Source organism: Scyliorhinus torazame, chromosome 17 (genome assembly GCF_047496885.1).
Source record: "Scyliorhinus torazame isolate Kashiwa2021f chromosome 17, sScyTor2.1, whole genome shotgun sequence".
NCBI lineage: Eukaryota > Metazoa > Chordata > Chondrichthyes > Carcharhiniformes > Scyliorhinidae > Scyliorhinus > Scyliorhinus torazame.
In genome coordinates, this window is record NC_092723.1 from 98,281,482 (window position 1) to 98,302,416 (window position 20,935).

Below are 20,935 nucleotides of genomic sequence, written 5' to 3' on the forward strand. Positions count from 1 at the left end.
TTTAAACCTGCAGATTTTTGCTTTAAACCTGCAGGCAAATTCAAATTATGATAATCAGCAGTTAGGACTGGAATTGTGTGCTGGATTTAGACTTTCTGACAGATTAATCTAACAGCACTGCAGCCATTTAGAGGTTGGCCTTTTGCGAAAATAACTCCCATGTTTTGTTAGTTAGTGACCTAGTCTTTCTTCATCTCTCCGTCTGGAATTGATCTTGTTTTGAATTTTTCCTGCTTCACTGAGATGAAGGTGCACGCGTCGAGCTTATTTCCTGTTCTGAGGGTGGCAGGGTAATCATTCAGCGAAACATTCTTGGGCAGTGACTAGCACAGATACAACCTGATAGCTCTGACCAGGGGAGCCGATCCCATCTGTCAATGACTGGAAGCAAGAACAAGCAGTTAGAAGATTGGTAGAAACGTGAGGTTTTAATGCAAGACGCTTCGCTCTTCTTGTTTTGACGTTGTCCTGTTGGTTTGAATGACATCCTGTTGGAAGCTAATCACGTTACCGTGATTTATACAATCTCATCAAAATGAAACTCCAGCCACTTCTGATGATTAACTTACGGCAAGTTTTTCTGCATATTTAAATGTCTGTATATAATATTCTCTGGCACTATAACGAAGACAGTGAATAGGTTAAATTTGATTAACGTTTGATTGAGAGTGATTAACCTTCAAGTGAGACCTTTGTTAGACAAGTTGTCTGTGCTCAACAGTGCTTTTAACAATTGATCTTAACTTGAAAGACCAGTTTCCTGCCTAGGTGTTGTGTAACAATTGAGTCAAGTCATCGCATCATCAGTTTGGAATGGGGCCTGAGCTGTAAATTGCAGCGAAATGTTAACTAAACATCGTACAGTGAGGGCCCTAAACACAGAGGGGATTCTTAATGAGTTCATGCAGTTTATTTCACTTTCATGAAGTAAGTTAAGTCTCATTTATGTTGCTGCTGTTTATAGAATCTCTGCAAAAACAACAAATGATCAGCCTCCGATGACAGCTAATGTTTATTTCTGTTTAAAATGGAGGAATTACACTTGCAGTCAATGAGGTCTCTTTAATCATGCAGAAGCATTTTTTGTAAAATCCATGTTATAATAATGACCTGTTTCTGAAGGTGGCAACAGTGGAGCATGAGTTTTAAAAGATAAAAGCAAATTACTGCGGATGCTGGAATCTGAAACAAAAACAGAAAATAGCTGGACAATCTGAGCAGGCCTGAGAGCATCTGCGAAGAGAGAACTGAGCTAACCTTTCGAGTCTGGATGACTCTTTGACAAAGCTTAGAGTTTAAAAGATTGCTTTGTTGGGTGACTGTGATGTGAAATCCCGTGTGTTCCCGTAACAGCCTCCCCGAACAGGCGCCGGAATGTGGCGACTAGGGGGCTTTTCAGAGTAACTTCATTGAAGCCTACTTGTGACAATAAGCGATTTTCATTCATTTTCAAATGAAAATCGCTTATTGTCACAAGTAGGCTTCAAATGAAGTTACTGTGAAAAGCCCCTAGTCGCCACATTCCGGCGCCTGTTCGGGGAGGCTGGTACGAGAATTGAACCGTGCTGCTGGCCTGCCTTGGTCTGCTTTCAAAGCCAGCGATTTAGCCCTGTGCTATCAAATTAGGGTGTTGCATATTGTGTTGTGTTGCACATTCTTACTCCAGATCAACTGAAGAATTGCCATCAGCTGCAGAGTTAACTCTTCTGTACTGAAATTGTTTGCCTTTTTCTACTACTTGTAAGTTGTGTAAATCGAACCTGGGACCTCAGCGCCGTTCGACAGCAGTGCTATCCACTGCGTCACCATGCTGCCAGAAGTACCTTTTATTCAGCAGTAAGCAATCTATTATAGCACCATAACCGTGATAGCTGTGAAGTGCACACGACAGCAGAAGGACGGACAAGGTAGCAAGTTATGAGTTTTGCTTACCCTGAGGGGAAGAGACTGCTGAGATGCAAGCCACTGATGAATAGAAGCACATAGTAATGGTAAATTGAGGTCAAGCCTGGCGGAAATTCAATATCTAACATCAATACTCAAAGAGCAAATATTATTGAAAACATGGAGTTTCACCTTCATATAAGTGGCTAAGGGTCTAGAATAAACACATGATCACTAAATACAGACTGAAGAAGGTTCTTGAATCCAAGAGGGCTATGAGATTGAAAACCTGGGTTTGTAATCCCAATTTAGCATTGATTTTTAATATTGATTACGATCTGAGGTAATTTGGACAGTCTGAATTTTCCCGCCGTGAACACGGACAGGCGCCGGAATGTGCAGTGTTAATGTAAGCATGCTTGTGACAATAAAGATTATTACGTGAAACTGGTCTCAGAAATAAGACAGAGTGGGAAAGCAAAATATTGCAGATGCTGAAAATCTGAAATAAAAAATGCTGGGAATACTCAACAGGTCAGGGATTATTTTTATTTATATTATTTTTAGGATATGCAGTTAATCACCAAGTCCGGCCATAACTTCCATCTTTCTGTCAGTTTTAGTTTTTGTGACCTTCCCCCAGGGCAACAAAAGACATCATCATCTCACCAAGGCAGTGTGGTAACATGGGCTGGTGCACAGTGGCAGTAGGACCTTCTACATATACACTGCAGCAACTCAGCAAGGCTCCTTCAACAGCACCTTCCAAACCTGTGACCTCTACCACCTAGAGGGACAAGTGCATGAGACATGGCATACCACCACCCAAAATTTCCCCTCAAAAGCATAAACCATCCTAACAATAATAATAACAATAATCGCTTATTGTTACAAGGAGGCTTCAATGAAGTTACTGTGAAAAGCCCCTAGTCGCCACATTCTGGCGCCGCTGGTACGGGAATTGAACCCGAACTGAAAAATGAAAATGAAAATAAATCGCTTATTGTCACAAGTAGGCTTCAAATGAAGTTACTGTGAAAAGCCCCTAGTCGCCACATTCCGGCGCCTGTTCAGGGAGGCTGTTACGGGAATCGAACCGTGCTGCTGACATTGCTATGCATTACAAGCCAGCTGTTTAGCCCACTGTGCTAAACCGGCCCCTAACATGGGACTATGTCATCCTTTCTTCACTGTCACTGTATCAGAAATGTGGGATACCAACTCCCTCCCTAACAGCCCTATGGGTGTACCTATAGCCACAACCTCCACCCACCTCCTGAACTGCAGCAGTTCAAGAAGGGGATTCACTGCCATCTTCTCAATGGTAGTTGGGTTCAAGCAACAAATGCTGGCTTTGCCTGCAAAGTCCATATCTGATGAACAAAAATGTTAAAAATTATGAGTCACTAGTGGGGAAATCTGCAGAAGAGCAGTTTGTGGGGTGCGGGGGCGTGTTCAAAAAGGAAATGGGGAGGGTACAGGCCCAACATGTTCCCTCCAAATTAATAGGAAGGAGTAACAAGCCCAGAGAGCCATGGACGACCAGGGATATTCAGGATTCGATGAGAAGAAAAAGAGTGGCTTTAAGCAAGTACAAGGGGAACAAATCAGCAGAGGCCTTATGGAGTACAGAAAATGCAGGATGGAGCTTAAGAAAGCAATTAGGAGAACAAAGCGGGGATATGAGAAATCTCCAGCTGGTAAATGTAGGGAAAATCTCAAGATATTCTATAAGTATATCAATGGGAAGCGGATAACCAGGGAAAGAGGACGCATTAGGGACCAAGGGGACAATCTGTGGGTGGAGCCAGAAGACATTGGTAGGTTGTTGAATGAATATTAAACATCTGTCTTCACCCAAGAGAATGAGGATGTAGGTATGAAATTCAGGGAGAGAGATACTGAGAGGTTCTTGAGCAAATTGACATTGGGAGTGACAAGGTATTGGAGGTGTTGGCAGATTTAAAAGTGCACAAATCTCCAGGTCTGGATGAATTGTGTCCCAGGCTGCTGTGGGAGGTGAAGCGCGACATTGAAGGGGCTCTGACCCCAATTTTTAATTCCTCTCTGGCCACGGGGGAGATGCCAGAGGACTGGAGAACAGATAATGTGATTCCACTATTTAAGAAGGGTTGTGGAGATAAGCCAGGGAGCTATACAAAGAACAACAAAGACCAATAGAGCACAGCAACAGGCACTTCGGCCCTCCAAGCCTGTACCGGTCATGATGCCAACCTTTGCCAAGACGCTGAGCACTTCCTTGTGCCGTATCCCTCAAGACCCATCCTATCCATGTGTTTGACAAGATGCCTTTTGAATGCCGTTAATGTATCTGCTTCCACAACTTCCCCTGGCAACGTGTTCCAGGCACTCACCACCCTCTGTCTAAACAAAACCTGCCTTGCACATCTCCTCTAAACATTGCCCCATGGACCTTAAACCTATGCCCCCGAGGGGTCCGAGTGCCTGCCCATCCACTCTATCCATGGGTAGATACGGTAGCAACTTGGGCAGCACGGTAGCATTGTGGTTGGCACTGTGGCTTCACAGTGCCAGGGTCTCCGGTTCGATTCCCTGCTGGGTCACTGTCTGTGCGGAGTCTGCACGTTCTCCCCGTGTCTGTGTGGGATTCCTCCGGGGGCTCCGGTTTCCTTCCACAGTCCAAAGACGCGCAGGTTAGGTGGATTGACCATGCTGAATTGCCCTTAGTGTCCGAAAAGGTTAGGAGGGGTTATTAAGTTAAGGGGATAGGGTTGAAGTGAGGGCTTAAGTGGGTCGGTGCAGACTCGATGGGCTGAATAGCCTCCTTCTGCACTGTATGTTCTATGCCCCTTATAATCTTATAGACCTCTATCAGGTCACACATCAACCTCCGTCTTTCTAATGAAAACAGTCCGAGTTATTCAGCCTCTCCACATAGCTAACACCCTCCAGACCAGACAACATTCTGGTAAACCTCCTATGCACCCTCTCCAAAGCCTCCACATCCTTCTGTTAGTGTGGCGACCAGAATTGTGCGCAATACTCCAAATGCGCCCTTACCAAGGTTCTATACAACCGTAGCATGACTTGCCAGTTTTAATACTCGATGTCCCGCCCAATGAAGCAAGCATTCCGTATGCTTTCTTGACTATCTTGTCCACTTTTGTTGCCACTTTCAAATATCTGTGGACCTGCACGCCCAGATCTCTTTGACTTTCTATATTCATCATTTATATAAATGACATAGATGACTACCTGGGGGGTAGGCTCACCTTGCGGATGACAAAGATTAGCCGAGTGGTTAACAGTGAGGTTGAGTGTCTTGTGTTACATGAAGATATAGACAGGATGGTCAGATGGTCAGAAAAGTGGCAGATGGAATTTACCCTAAAAAGTGTGAAGGAGTAATGTGACAAGGAAGTGTTCAATGAATTGCATGATACTGGGAAGTTTTGAGGAACAAAGGGGCCTTGGTGTGTTTGCCCATAGATCTCTGAAGGCAGAAGGGCGGGTTAATAGGATGCTCAAAAAGGCATATGGGACTGGTGTATTATTACTGGGCGATGAATGTGGAGAAGGTATGAAGCTGGGTCAGAGGGGTTGACTCCCAATGGGTCAGAATGGAGGAGAGTTTGGGTAGGGGGTTGGGATGAAGGCGTTAGCGACAGCGCCGCTCCATACGGCCCCAGGGAGATACCCAGGGAGTCCAGTAGTAATAGCTTTGTTGAGAATTTGAAGGCAGTTTCGACAGCACTTTGGGTTGGGGGGCACGGTCAAGGGAAATGCCGATTCGGGGGAACCATAGATTTGAGCCAGGGAAGTGGAATGGAAATTTTCGGAGATGGGAGGAGAAGAGAATTAGGACACACCTCTCCACCTTGTGCCCTGGCATGGCGGGGGGCGCCTGCTGGAATTCTGGAAAGTATTCCGCCTGGCGGTCGGTGACCAGTGGTGTCCCGCAAGGATCTGTTCTGGGACCTCTGCTCTTCGTGGTTTTTATAAATGACTTGGATGAGGAAAGGGAAGGGTGGGTTAGTAAGTTTGCCGATGACACGGAGGTTGGTGGAGTTGTAGATAGTGTTTAGGGTTGTTGCAGGTAACAACAGGACATTGTCAGGATGCAGAGCTGGGCTGAGAAGTGGCAGATGGAGTTCAGCCTTGATAAATGTGAAGTGATTCATTTAGGAAGGTCGAATTTGAATGCTGAATATAGGGTTAAAGGCAGGATTCTTGGAAGTGTGGAGGAACAGAGGGATCTTGGGGTCCACGTACATAGATCCCTCAAAGTTGCAACCCAGGTTGATAGGGTTGTTAAGAAGGCGTATGGTGTGTTCGCTTCCATGAACATTAAGAGGGTGATTGAGTTTAAGAACCGCGAGGTTTTGCTGCAGCTTTATAAAAGTCTGGTTAGACCACATTAGAATATTGTGTCCAGGTCTGGTCGCCTCATTATAGGAAGGATGTGCATGCTTTGGAGAGGGTACAGAGGAGATTTACCAGGATGCTGCCTGGACTGGAGGGTATGTCATATGAAGAAAGGTTGAGGGAGCTGGGGCTTTTCTCACTGGAGCGAAGAAGGCAGAGAGGTGACTTGATAGAGGTGTACAAGGTGATGAGAGGCAAGTATAGAGTGGATAGCCAGAGACTTTTCCCCAAGGTGGAAATGGCTTTCACGAGTGTCATAATATACCCCAGTATATCATGGCGCAGACACACACACACACACACACACACACACACACACACACTGATTGTTGCTCATTTTAGCCTTAGTTTAATTGCTCTTGTTCTGTCACCTTTGCTCTTGAGTCACCAGGTATCTTTCTGATACCGCTACGTGGTTCAAGTCCGAGTAATGATCAATAACCCAACACACCGCTTAGTAAGAGTTAAATCAACGCACATTTATTATATGCAGCAATCAATACTTGTACATTAATTCTACTTCTAAGCTACTTCCTACAACTAACAGGCCAATACTTAACTTTGGAAATGGCCCACGAGGTCACGGAAATGAATGGCCTTTCGTATGGGTTCTGAGCCTGCGGGATTCAAAGCTGGTATAGGTCGATAGTCAGGAGTGTCTATCTCGTAGCGAGCGTTGGAGTAAGACTTACTATTTCTCGCGGCTGTTGCAGAGGGTCAGCAGAAGGGTCTCGAAGGGTGCGGAGAGGATGGAGAGAGGAAGAGAGCGATTTGACCTTGGACTCTATTCTTATAGTCCCCAGGGGCTTCCCGCCTTTTGGGGCGGACCCTGTACCTGGTTCCAAGTGATTGGACTTGGTCCCAATCACTTGGTTCGATATTCTCCAATGCTGGAGCGATTCCTTGATCGATGGGCGGTTTCGGGGGGTCATTCACCTCTCTTTGTGTAAGCTCCTGCTGGCGCCGAAAAGTCTGGGTTGGCTTTGTGTTTCTAATTTGTAGCATATTGTTCCCGGGATTGCTACTTAATATGCAGATGGCTGGTGTGTTGTTGTGTTGATGGCTGCAGGTATCAATTCTGTCTGGCTTCCCCAGAGGCGAATACACTGTTTTACCTGCAGCTGTCCGTTTGAGTCCTGTTGGCTGATTTTCCCATCAGCCTCTTCCGTTCGCCATTTTAAATCGGGGTTTGGCCATTCTAATCGGGAGTTAGCCATTTTACATGGCTACAACATCAAGTGGGACCAATCAGCATACACAACACCGCAGCCAATCACCAGTGAGAGCACACGCACTATAAAGACAGGGGACAGGAGAGTTCCCGCTCATTCTAGTAGCAGCCAGCTCGGAGCACAGAGCTCACAGCCTGCAACACAGACATTCACCATGTGCTGAGTGCATTACCTGGTTAGGACTAGGCAAGGGTCAACAGTTAAAGCTGGTATTGCATTTACCCACAGTTCAAGTATGTTAATATAGTTAACCTTATAATAAAATAGAGTTGCACCACTTCCAGTGTTGGTGACCTGTTTGTGATCCAGGACACCCAACACATCAATGAGGGGACATAATTTTAAGGTGATTGGAGGAAGGGAAAAGGGGAGATGTCAGAGGTAGGTTCTTTACACAGAGCGTGGTGGGTGTGTGGAATGCACTGCCAGCAGAGATGGTGGAGTCGGTCATTAGGGGCATTTAAGCAACTCTTAGACAGGCACATGGACAGCCGTGAATTGAAGGGGTGTAGGTTAGGTTGATCTTGGGTTAGGATAAATGGTCGGCACAACATCGTGGGCTGAAGGGCCTGTACTGTGCTGCACTGTTCTATGTTCTATGATTATGTTTCTTGGGGGTCGGTTTGCAAAGAATAAAGAAAAGTACAGCACAGGAACAGGCCCTTCGGCCCTCCAAGCCTGTGCCGACCATGCTGCCCATCTAAACTAAAATCTTCTACACTTCCTGGGTCCGTATCCCTCTATTCCCATCCTATTCATGTATTTGTCAAAATGCCCCCTTAAATGTCACTATCGCCCTGCTTCCACCACCTCTTCCGGCAGCGAGTTCCAGGCACCCACTATCCTCTGTGTAAAAAAACTTGCCTCGTACATCTCCTCTAAACCTTGCCCCTCGCACCTTAAACCTATGCCCCCTAGCAATTGACCCCTCTACCTTGGGAAAAAGCCTCTGACTATCCGCTCTGTCTATGCCCCTCATAATTTTGTAGATCTCTATCAGGTCGCCCCTCAATCCCCGTCATTCCAGTGAGAACAAACCGTGTTTATTCAACTGCTCCTCATAGCTAATGCCCTCCGTACCATGCAACATCCTGGTAAATCTCTTCTGCATCCTCTCTAAAGCCTCCACATCCTTCTGGTAGTGTGGCGACCAGAATTGGACACTATACTCCCAAGTGTGGCCAAACTAAGGTTCTATATAGCTGCAACTTGACTTGCCAATTCTTATACTCAATGCCCCGGCCAATGGAGGCAAGCATGCCGTATGCCTTCTTGACTACCTTCTCCACCTATGTTGCCCCTTTCAGTGACCTGTGGACCTAGATCTCTCTGACTGTCAATATTCTTGAGGGTTCTACCATTCACTTTATATTCCCTACCTGCATTAGGCCTTCCAAAATGCATTACCTCACATTTGTCCGGATTAAACTCCATCTGCCATCTCTCCGCCCAAGTCTCCAAATGATCTAAATCCTGCTGTAAAGAACAAAGAAAAGTACAGCACAGGAACAGGCCCTTCAGCCCTTTGCGGGATTGAAGGCGCTGGAAGCGAAGTATGGGCTGGAGCAGGGGGAAATGTTTCGATACATGCAGATTTGAGACTTTGCCAGAAAAGAGATACAGAGCTTCCCAGTGGAGCCAGCTTCCACATTGCTGGAGGAGGTGCTGACGACAAGGGGACTGGAGAAGGGAGTAGTATCGGCGGTTTGTGGGGCAATTTTGGAGGAGGAGAAGGCGTCGCTGGAAGGGATCAAGGCACTGTGGGAGGAAGAGTTGGGAGAGGGTATGGAGGAGGGGTTCTGGTATGAGCTGCTCTGGAGAGTGAACGCCTCCACCTCATGTGCGAGGTTGGGGCTGATACAGCTGAAGGTGATGTACAGAGCACACCTTACAAGGGTGAGGATCAGCCGGCTCTTTGAGGGGGTAGAAGATGTGTGTAGAACGTGGCGGGGGGGGGGGGCTGCAAACCACATTCATATGTTTTGGTCCTGTCCAAAGCTGGAGGATTACTGGAAGGAGGTTTTTAGGGTAATTTCTATAGTGGTGCATGTGAAACTGGACCCGCGCCCCCGGGAGGCCATAGTCAGGGTGTCGGACCAGCCAGGGTTGGAAACTGGAGCGGAGGCAGATATCATAGCCTTCGCCTCGTTGATCGCCTGAAGGCGGATCCTGTTAGGGTGGCGATCAACCTCTCCACCCAGTGCCCTGGCGTGGTGGGGGGGGGGGGGGACCTGCTGGAATTCTTGATGCTTGAAAAGGTCAAATTTGAACTGAGGGGTAGGATGGAGGTGGTCTCCAATTCATGGGCATTATTCATTATACACTTTCGAGAATTGGATCACATCGAACGTTAGGTGGTTGGGGGGGGGGGGGGGGGAACTGTATGTGTTAATGGTGACTATGGGTGATTCCTGATTCCTTTTTGTCATTTGTTTATGTTAACATGCGGGCTAATGGTCTGGGTTTGGTGGGAAAATGGGATCGTTGTTATTGATATGGGGATTGACATTACATTTGTTTCTGATTATTGTTTATTGTTGGGTGTAAATTTGGGAGAAAATGTGAAAAAGGGGGAGAATAATGAAGAAAACAAAAAGGCATATGGGACAGTTGCCTTAACAGTCGAGGCATAGAATACAAAGCAGGGAGGTCATGATGGAGTTGTATAGAACTTTGGTGAGGCCACAGCTGGAGTACTGTGTGCAGTTCTGGTCGCCACATTATAGGAAGGATGTGATTTCACTGGAGCGGGTGCAGAGGTGATTCACCAGGATGTTGTTTGGGATGGAACATTTAAGTTGGGAAAAGAGGTTGGATAGGCATGGGTCGTTTTTGCTGGAGCAGAGCAGACTGAGGGCCGGCCTGATCAGGGTGTACAAAATGAGGGGCATGGACAGGGTGGAAAGGGAGCAGCAGATCCCCTTAGTTGAAGGGTCAGTCACGAAGTTCAAGGTGAGGGGCAGGAGGTTTAGGGGGATTTGAGGAAAAACTTTTTTACCCAGAGGACGGTGATGATCTGGAATGCATCCTTTAAAAAGTAGCTGGATGAGTACTTGGTACGTCATAACATTGCCAATTGCTGGCAAATGTGATTAGGTTGGCAGGTCAAGTGTTTTTCATGTGTTGGTGCGGAATTGATGGGCTGAAGGGCCTCTTCTGCACTGTATGATTCTGTGATATATTACCTTTCATATCTAATGAGAAGCTGGCATTTTGAGTGCTTGCCCCAAGGACCTTTGAGTTTAATCTGAGCCAACATGTTACACTGCAATCTATGCAGTAAATGTAGAAATCTCTGATTTCTCACAAGATATTTATCACATTTCCCTAAATTACAAAATGACTCATCCTAACTAACCTGTACCATGTTATTCCAAAACACTAACTTGATTTTGCTATATAGAGACTCCACGGAATTATCATCTTCCCAATGCTGGTGAACTGGCAAAGGATATGGCAGGGTGTGACTATAAATGCTCACTGTTTGCAGACAGAGCTCAAGATATTTTTTTCCAATTAAGGGGAAATTTAGCATGACCAATCTACCTACCCTGCACATCTTTGGGGGTGAGACCCGTGCGCCCTACCAATGGGAATCCTATGCAGCACTTCACACTGGCATTGTTATTTCACAATGGCGTCTCGAGCTAAACAATACAATAAGTTGGAACACACGTGCAAGGGTTGTTGATGGTGATAATCTTTATTATTGTCACAAGTAGGCTTACATTAACACTGCAGTGAGGTTACAATGAAAATCCCCTAGTCGCCTCTAGTCCCCTAGAGGTTACAATGAAAACACACCGGCGCCTACTCGGGTACACAGAGGGAGAATTCAGAATGTCCAATTCATCTAACAAGCACGTCTTTCGGGACTTGTGGGGGGAAACAGGAGCACCCGGAGGTAACCCACGCAGACACGGGGAGAACGTGCAGACACCGCACAGAACGTGACCCAAGCCGGGAATCGAACTTGGGACCTGGCGCTGTGAAGCAACAGCGCTAACCACTGTACCTGTCTTGTAGAGGTATGTTTGTTTGCATCATGATGTTTGCAAATAATGGGCCCCGTTTCTCCACATAATAATCGCAACTATAATGAAATGGATAGAAAGTATCTGGGGATGTCTGAAGAAGGGAAAGGTGCTGGTGTTCCTGCAATATCCACCCCATGTGAAAAATCTGATGGTTTGGGTTTTATCAGCGTCCAATTGTGAATGGTTCTGTTATTCTTCCTGTGATGATGCAGTGGGTGGTGATGACACATCTAGGGGTCAGTTATAAAAGTTAAATGACTCATTCACATACAAAACACATTCAATGGGATTTGTGATACTGGAATTCTTGCAAGATTAGTCTTCTGAATTATATTAATTCACAGGATGTGGGCATTGCTTGCAAGGCCAGTATTTATTAGCTGAACAATCTAACCATGGTGAGTCGTCATGCTGAACCGCTGCAGTCCATGTGGTGTAGATACTGTGGTGATGCGCATCAATGCAAATGCATGTAGGCTAGCTAGACACTAGAGGGAGCATCAGAAACATCTCACACACACTCAACCAATAGATCAGTTAGATAGGATACAACCAATGGACATTCACGATACACAGAGGTGACAATGATTTGTTATGTTGTAGGTGTAACATAAGCGGCTTCCTTGTGGTGCACTTGACAAAGGAAGGTTCAGACGTGGAGATAACTTCAACACGTTTATTAAACTATTTATACTTCTATTACTTGGGTTCGACACTACTGCTAATCCTATAGCTACCCAAATTGACTAACCAGTTGCTGCAATCCACGTGGTGGGTGTAATATTGAATCAACCCTGTGTCTCTACTCACTGACTGTCTCCACTGGATCTTTCATGTGCTGTGGTGTCCTTTATATATAGGTTGGTGTAATGGCCCCCTGTGGTCGTGTCACCTCCTTGTGTATCGTGAATGTCCATTGGTCGTATCCGATCTAACTGATCTATTGGTTGAGTGTGTGTGTGTGATGTTTCTGGTGCTCCCTCTAGTGTCTAGCTAGCCTACATGCATTTACATTGATGCACATCACCACAGGTACACCCACAGTGCTGTTAGGTAGGGAGTTCCAGGATTTTGACCCAGTGACAGTGAAGGAATGCTGATATATTTCCAGTAAGAAATCTTACAACACCAGGTTAAAGTCCAACAGGTTTGTTTTGAATCACTAGCTTTCGGTGAATGAAGAGGTATGTTCCAGAAACATGTATATAGACAAATTCAAAGATGCCAGACAATGCTTGGAATGCGAGCATTAGCAGGTGATTAAATCTTTACAGATCCAGAGATGGGGTAACCCCAGGTTAAAGAGGTGTGAATTGTGTCAAGCCAGGACAGTTGGTAGGATTTCGCAGGCCAGATGGTGGGGGATGAATGTAATGTGACAAGAATCCCAGGTCCCGGTTGAGGCCGCACTCGTGTGCGGAACTTGGCTATAGGTTTCTGCTCGCGATTCTGCGTTGTTGCGCGTCCTGAAGGCTGCCTTGGAGAAGGCTTACCCGGAGATCAGAGGCTGAATGCCCTTGACTGCTGAATTGTTCCCCGACTGGAAGGGGGATTGTCGTGCGATGTCCGTTCATTCGTTGTCGCAGCGTCTGCATGGTCTTCACCACGCTTCGGGACATCCTTTCCTGGATGGAAGGAGCAGCGCTCCGACAGCTAGTGATTCGAAACAAACCTGTTGGACTTTAACCTGGTGTTGTAAGACTTCTTACTGTGCTCACCCCAGTCCAACGCCGGCATCTCCACATCATGATATATTTCCAAGTCAGGATGGTGCGTGGCTTGGAGGGGACATTCCAGGTGGCGGTGTTACCATGATTCTGCCGTCCTTGTCCTTCTAGGTGGTGGAGATTATGGTTTGGAAGGTGCTGTGAAAGGAGCCTTGGTGAGTTGCAGATATACTGCACTTCTGAAACCAAATCCTGTATTCTGCAAGTCACCACTGGCTTCACTTAATTGTCTGTTGATGGAAATTTCCTGGATTTTCTCCACTTTTCTCTCTGGATAAGTTGCACCCTGATGGTCTGAGACTCCACATCTACCAGGATCAGCTGATAGTGTAGAAATGACGATTATAGTGATTGAGAAAATGTTCAGATCTTTCACTGAAGATCTCTGAAGTGGGGGTGCAAAGGTTCCTTTTAGATTCTGCTGACAGACACCACACTTGCTTCTGGCTAAATAGTTGACTGCAAAAAAAATTCATACTGGAAAGAATCAGACTGTACCTGAGCATTTACTTCCAGACGGGAGGAATGGCTGCGCTATGAAATATGGGCAGTACTTGCCGAAGAAGAGTGTGCCAATAGTTACACTAACAAGCAGTGTATTATTTTGAATTACATGGGATATTGAAGAGCCTATAGTTTTCCATTCTTTTCTCCATGGTAATGACTTGGCCAATCAGAGTCGACTTGCCAACCAATCCTTTAGTCCTGCAGTATAAATTGTTATTGTTTGAAATTTGGCACTCTTGAGTTTGTCCTGATGAGTGCAAGATGAAAAACTTCAGCATCATGTCTCTCCTTTCAGCAAAATATGGATGACAGGCATTTTGTTTGGTGAGGAAGAAGTGGCATTGACATTGAGACTCTGCTTGATGTAACAAACCCAAGGGGTGGCTGGCCTCTGATTGTGCAAGGCTATCGTTGCGCCGTTTTTTTTTTGGAAGAGTAGGATCTGAGTTAGAATAGCAAGAAATGTGTTGCTGAATGGTCTCACCAAAGATTTCCAATGCAGAATATAATTGATTTTTTTTCCATGCTTCAATTTGTCAGTTTTGAGCAATCAGAATATTATTTACTTAGTATTGATGCAATTACAGAGCAATAATAAAATATAACAAGAGCGATGGCCTGCTTATCTGAAGTGACATTACAGAATGCTGCTGAGTAAATTTAGATAAGAGTTACAATGCTACACAGCAAGACGTGTACGATAGTCTACACTTTAAATAATCTCAGTGGCAAATCCCCAAAGGCTTAAATTCCTTGCATGCTGCAGAGAAAGCTATACTGTCACATTACAATGCCAAACAGAGGCATATTGTAAATGTATACTGTCCCTTCACTGTTGCTGGGTCAAAATCCTGGAACTCCCTCACTATAGCATGGACTGCAGCAGTTCAAGAAGGCCATTCACCATCATCGCCTCGAGCAATTAGGGATGGGCAATAAATGCTAGCCCACCCTGCAAAAAAAATAAAAAAATTACCGATAATTAAATGTTCAGATGTGTAGCTAATACCAGTGTTGTATTAAGTTTAGTCTTTTGAAAAAAGTAATGTTGTGATTTTGCAATGGTTGATCTGTAGAGAAAGTTATTGATCTCCTTGAGGGTTGTTGGAACACTTAACTCAGCAAGTATTCCATCACACTTTGATTTGTAGGCTTTGGGGAGGCAGGAGATACATTCGGCTGGGAATTTTGTGGTGACTCTGACCTGATTTTGTAGCCACAGTATTTATGTGGATGGTCCAATTCACATTACGGCAGCACAGTGGTTAGCAATGTTGCTGCACAGCGCCAGGGTCCCATGTTCGATTCCCAGCTTGGGGCACTGTCTGTGCGGAGTCTGCATGTTCACCCCGTGTATGCGTGGGCTTCCTCCGGTTTCCTCCCACAAGTGTACCCGAACAGGCGCCGGAGTGTAACGGCTGGGGGCTTTTCACAGTAACTTTATTGCAATGTAAGCCTACTTGTGACAATAACGATTATTATTATTATTCCCTTTCTGGACAATGGTAAACCAAGGATGTAGATAGTGAGGGATTCAGCGACGGCAAAGGCATTGAACCACAGCAGAGATCACAGAATCCCTACAGTGCAGAATGAGGCCATTCAGCCCATCGAGTCACCACTGACCTTCTGAAAGAGCATCCTACGTAGGCCCATGCCCCGCCTTATCTCATAACCCCGTAACCCCACCTCGCCTTTTGGACTCTCAGGGGCTATGTAGCACGGCCAGTCCACCTAACCTGCACATCTTTGAACTATGGGAGGAAACAAGAGCAGCCACAGAAAGCCAAGCAGAGACTGGGAGAATGTGAAAATCCACACAGATAGTCACCCAAGGCTGGAATTAGAACCTAGAACATAGAACATACAGTGTAGAAGGAGGCCATTCGACCCATTGAGTCTGCACCGACCCACTTAAGTCCTCACTTCCACCCTATCCCCGTAACCCAATTACCCCTCCTAACCTTTTTGGTCACTAAGGGCAATTTATCATGGCCAATCCACCTAACCTGCACGTCTTTGGACTGTGGGAGGAAACCGGAGCACCCGGAGGAAACCCACGCAGACACAGGGAGAAAATGCAGACTCCACAAAGACAGTGACCCAGCGGAGAATCGAACCTGGGACCCTGGCACTGTGAAGCCACAGTGCTAGTCACTTGTGCCACCGTGCTGCCTCAATTGAACCCGGATACCTGGCAGCAGTGCTAAATACTGTGACATTGTGCTGCCCCCTCTTGGATTCTCTTTTGTGTGAGGAGATGGTCATTGGTGTTTGGGAGATGTGAACGTTACTGCCACTTATCAGCCCAAGCCTGAATATTTTCCAGATTCTGCTATAGGCATGGACAGCTTCATTATTTGAGGAATTCTGAACAAACACCACAATCTCTAACATTACGATGGAGGGGAGGTCTTTGATGAAACAATTGCAGATCGTTGGGCCTAGAGAACTGCACTGAGGAACTCCTGCAGCGATGTCCTGGGACTCGGCTGAAAACCCTTCATCAACCACCACAACCATCTTTTTGCTTGTCGGATATGACTAAAACCAGTGAAGAATTTCCTCCTGATTCTCATTGGCTTTAATTTTCCCAGGATCCTTTGATGTCAAGCTTGCTCAAATTGCTGCATTGAGGTCGAGGGAAGTCACACTCGCACCACCTCTGAACTTGAACCCTTTTATTTGAGTGGCCTTGGCAGAACCCAAACTGAGCATTCATGAGCAGGCTTACTGTGTAGGTCGCCTGCGTCCATTTAGGGTAATCCATGCAGTTTTGTTCTTGTTCGAGTTTTCTGTGGCTGTTTGATGCAATTGAGTGGCTTTCCTAGCCCAATTCAGAGGCCAATTAAGAGTCAACCAAATCAGCAGAGGGGGTTAGCGTTGCTGAACTTGCTTCATTATTACTGGGTGGCAAATGTGGACAAGGTGCGGCAGTGGTGGGAAGGTGAAGGGATAGAGTGGGTTAGGTTGGAGGAGGAATCTTGTAAGTGGTCCAATTTGAGGGCTATGGTGACAGCAGCGTTGTCAATGGCTCCGAGCAGGAATTCACGAAGCCCGGTGGTGCAATCCACGGTGAAGATATGGAATCAGTTGTGGAGACATTTTAGGGTAGAAGGGCTGCTGGTGTTAACACCGCTGTGCGAGAGTCATGGGTTTGAGCTGGGGGAGGGTTGGATAGTGTACACAGGAGGTGGAGGGAAGTGGGGCTGGTCAAGGTGAGGGATCTGTATTTGGAGGAAGGGTTCGTCAGCCTGGAGGAGCTAAGGGAGAGGGCAGAGCTGCCGAGGGGGAGTGAGTTCAGGTATCTGCAGATTAGGGACTTTGTGCAAAAGGTCTGGAGGCGGTTCTGGGGGAGGTTGCCGGGATACACCCTGCTGGAGCAACTGCTGCTTCCGGATGTGGAAGGGGAGGGAAGAATTGGGGTTATACACAAGTGGCTGGGGAGCAGGGAGGTGCGCGGGTGGTGAAGACCAAGGAGAAATGGGAAGGGGAGTTGGGAGAGGAGATCAGTTGGAGAGTATGGAGTGAGGCACTATGAAGGGTAAACAGGGCCTGCTCTTGGGCAAGGATGAACCTGACACAGTTTAAGGTGGTGCATGGGGTGCATATGACTCCAAGAATGAGTGGGTTCTTTCAGGGGGTAGCAGATGAGTGTGAGAGGTGTGGGCGGGGGCCAGCAAACCACGTGCACATGTTTTGGGGCTGTGAAAAATTGGGAAGATTCTGGGCGGGTGTATTCGTAGTCTTAGCCAGGATAGTGGAGGAGGAGGTGGAGTCGGACACTTTTGTGGCGCTTTTTAGGGTTTCCGAGAAGTCGGAGCTCATGCAGAGGAGGCTTGCCGATGTCGTGGCCTTCGCCTTTCTGATTGCACGGCGGTGAATTTTGCTGCTGTGGCGGTCGGTATCGCCATTGAGGGTAGTGACTTGGTTGGGTGACCTGGACCACTTCCAGCGGTTGGAGAAGATAAAGTATGAGTTAAGGGGCTCTACAGAGGAATTTGAGAAAAAGTCGGGTTGTTTGTGACCGTGTTTTAGGAGCTGTTCGTTGCGGGGGGGGGGGGGGGGTGAAAAAGGGAAAATTTGTACGGAATGTATAGTTGATTGCTGGGAAGTATGTTTCCCGGGGGTGTTTATTTGCTGTAACCTGTTATTATCATGTTTGTAATAAAATACATTTAAAACAAGAGCCAATCATATCACTTCTTAGGTCTTGAGTCATATGTAGATCAGGCTATCAGGGGTTTGCAAAATGTCATTAGTGGACCAGATGGGGTCTTCTGACAATCCATTTGATTTTTAGTCACCGTTATTGATGCTACATTTTTATTCTAGATTTATTCATGTTAAGACCAAAAGGGACGACCCAATTGATCTCCCTGTGGAGTACAAGCTCCCCTGCTGAGGGACAGAGGCCCAGTAACAGGCTTATTAATTCCCCAAGATAAAGCCGGCCCAGGAAGGTGCCGGTATCTCAGGATGGTCCCGGCTGGGGTTTGGACTGCTGCTTAATGGCTGTATTTCCTAGCTGGGAGTCAGAAATAAACTACTTTTGGGGCAGCGCAGTGGGTTAGTCCTGCAGCCTCACGGCACCGAAGTTCCAGGTTCGATCCCGGCTCTGGGTCACTGTCCGTGTGGAGTTTGAACGTTCTCCCCGTGTTTGCATGGGTTTCACCCCCACAATCCAAAGATGTGCTGGGTAGGTGGATTGGCCACGCTAAATTGCACCTTAATTGGGAAAAAATGAATTGGGTACGCTAAATTTATATTAAAAAATAAAGAAGAAATAAACTACTTCTGACACACCTTTCGAGATTCCACATTGACTACAATAATTTAACTAGCTGAATTTAAATTCCCCATTGCAGTGGTGGGATTTGCCCCCATGTCTCTGATCACTATTCTAGCCCTCTGCATCAGTAGTCCAGTAGCATAACCACAGTGCTCCTGTAGTCCTCACTGGACTACCTGATCTGTTAATTTTGGGTGATGCAAACCTCTTTATCACCACCTCCTAATTACTTTAATGTACCCAATATTTCACCCCTCTCCTCCAACTTTATTCTCCTCTTTCATGAAGACAGATGTGAAGTTTAATTCTGTATCTCTGTCGTAGCACCTGCTTCCACAAGAAGATTCCCAATTTTGTCTTTTTTTAATAAATATTTTATTGAAAATTTTTGGTCAACCAACACAGTACATTGTGCATCCTTTACACAATATTATAACAACACAAATAACAATGACCTATTTTATAAACAAAAAATGAATAAATAATAAATAACAAAAATGAAAACTAACCCTAATTGGCAACTGCCTTATCACAAGTAACACTCTCCAAAAATATAATTTAACAGTCCAATATATAATTATCTGTCGCAACGACCTATACATATTATACAGTATATATTAACAACCCTGAGAGTCCTTCTGGTTCCTTCCCCCCCCCCCCCCCCCCGATCCTGGGCTGCTGCTGCCGCCGCCTTTTTTCCATTCCATCTAACTTTCTGCGAGGTATTCGACGAACGGTTGCCACCGCCTGGTGAACCCTTGAGCCGACCCCCTTAGAACGAACTTAATCCGCTCTAGCTTTATAAACCCTGCCATGTCATTTATCCAGGTCTCCACCCCCGGGGGCTTGGCTTCTTTCCACATTAACAATATCCTGCGCCGGGCTACTAGGGACGCAAAGGCCAAAACATCGGCCTCTCTCACCTCCTGCACTCCCGGCTCTTGTGCAACCCCAAATATAGCCAACCCCCAGCTTGGTTCGACCCGGGCCCCCACTACTTTTGAAAGCACCTTTGTCACCCCCATCCAAAACCCCTGTAGTGCCGGGCATGACCAAAACATATGGGTATGATTCGCTGGGCTTCTCGAGCACCTCGCACACCTATCCTCCACCCCAAAAAATTTACTGAGCCGTGCTCCAGTCATATGCGCCCTGTGTAATACCTTAAACTGAATCAGGCTTAGCCTGGCACACGAGGACGAGTTTACCCTGCTTAGGGCATCTGCCCACAGCCCCTCCTCGATCTCCCCCCCCCAGCTCTTCTTCCCATTTCCCTTTTAGTTCATCTACCACAGTCTCCCCTTCGTCCCTCATTTCCCTATATATATCTGACACCTTACCATCCCCCACCCATGTCTTTGAGATCACTCTGTCCTGCACCTCTTGTGTCGGGAGCTGCGGGAATTCCCTCACCTGTTGCCTCGTAAAAGCCCTCAGTTGCATATACCTGAATGCATTCCCTTGGGGCAACCCATATTTCTCGGTCAGCGCTCCCAGACTCACGAACTTCCCATCCACAAACAGATCTTTCAGTTGCGTTATTCCTGCTCTTTGCCACATTCCATATCCCCCATCCATTCCCCCCGGGGCAAACCTATGGTTGTTTCTTATCGGGGACCCCCCCAAGGCTCCAGTCTTTCCCCTATGCCGTCTCCACTGTCCCCAAATCTTCAGTGTAGCCACCACCACCGGGCTTGTGGTGTAGTTCCTCGGTGAGAACGGCAATGGGGCTGTCACCATAGCCTGTAGGCTAGTCCCCCTACAGGACGCCCTCTCTAATCTCTTCCACGCCGCTCCCTCCTCCTCTCCCATCCACTTACTCACCATTGAAATATTAGCGGCCCAATAATACTCACTTAGGCTCGGTAGTGCCAGCCCCCCCCTATCCCTGCTACGCTGTAAGAATCCCTTCCTCACTCTCGGGGTCTTCCCGGCCCACACAAAACCCATGATGCTCTTTTCAATCCTTTTAAAAAAAGTCTTCGTGATCACCACCGGGAGGCACTGAAACACAAAGAGGAATCTCTGGAGGACCACCATCTTAACCGCCTGCACCCTCCCTGCCAGTGACAGGGATACCATATCCCATCTCTTGAAATCCTCCTCCATTTGTTCCACCAACCGCGTTAAATTTAACCTATGCAATGTGCCCCAATTCTTGGCTATCTGGATCCCCAGGTAACGAAGTCCCTTGTTACCTTCCTCAACGGTAGGTCCTCTATTTCTCTACTCTGCTCCCCTGGATGCACCACAAACAACTCACTTTTCCCCATGTTCAATTTATACCCTGAAAAATCCCCAAACTCCCCAAGTATCCGCATTATTTCTGGCATCCCCTCCGCCGGGTCT

At 46.6% G+C, this 20,935-nt stretch overlaps 1 protein-coding gene across 6 annotated transcripts in view; it reads left to right on the plus strand.

The window, feature by feature from the left end:
• Window positions 1–20,935, plus strand: part of LOC140394014 (inactive rhomboid protein 1-like) — a 561,145-nt gene that overhangs the window by 234,639 nt on the left and 305,571 nt on the right. Inside the window, exon 1 of one of the 6 annotated variants that reach the window (XM_072480782.1) lies at window positions 374–570. The exons of the other annotated variants lie outside the window; for them this stretch is intronic. The gene's annotated coding sequence lies outside the window, so the exon portion shown is untranslated. Of the gene's footprint in view, window positions 1–373; window positions 571–20,935 lie in introns of those variants that run through there. 6 annotated transcript variants of the gene reach the window in all.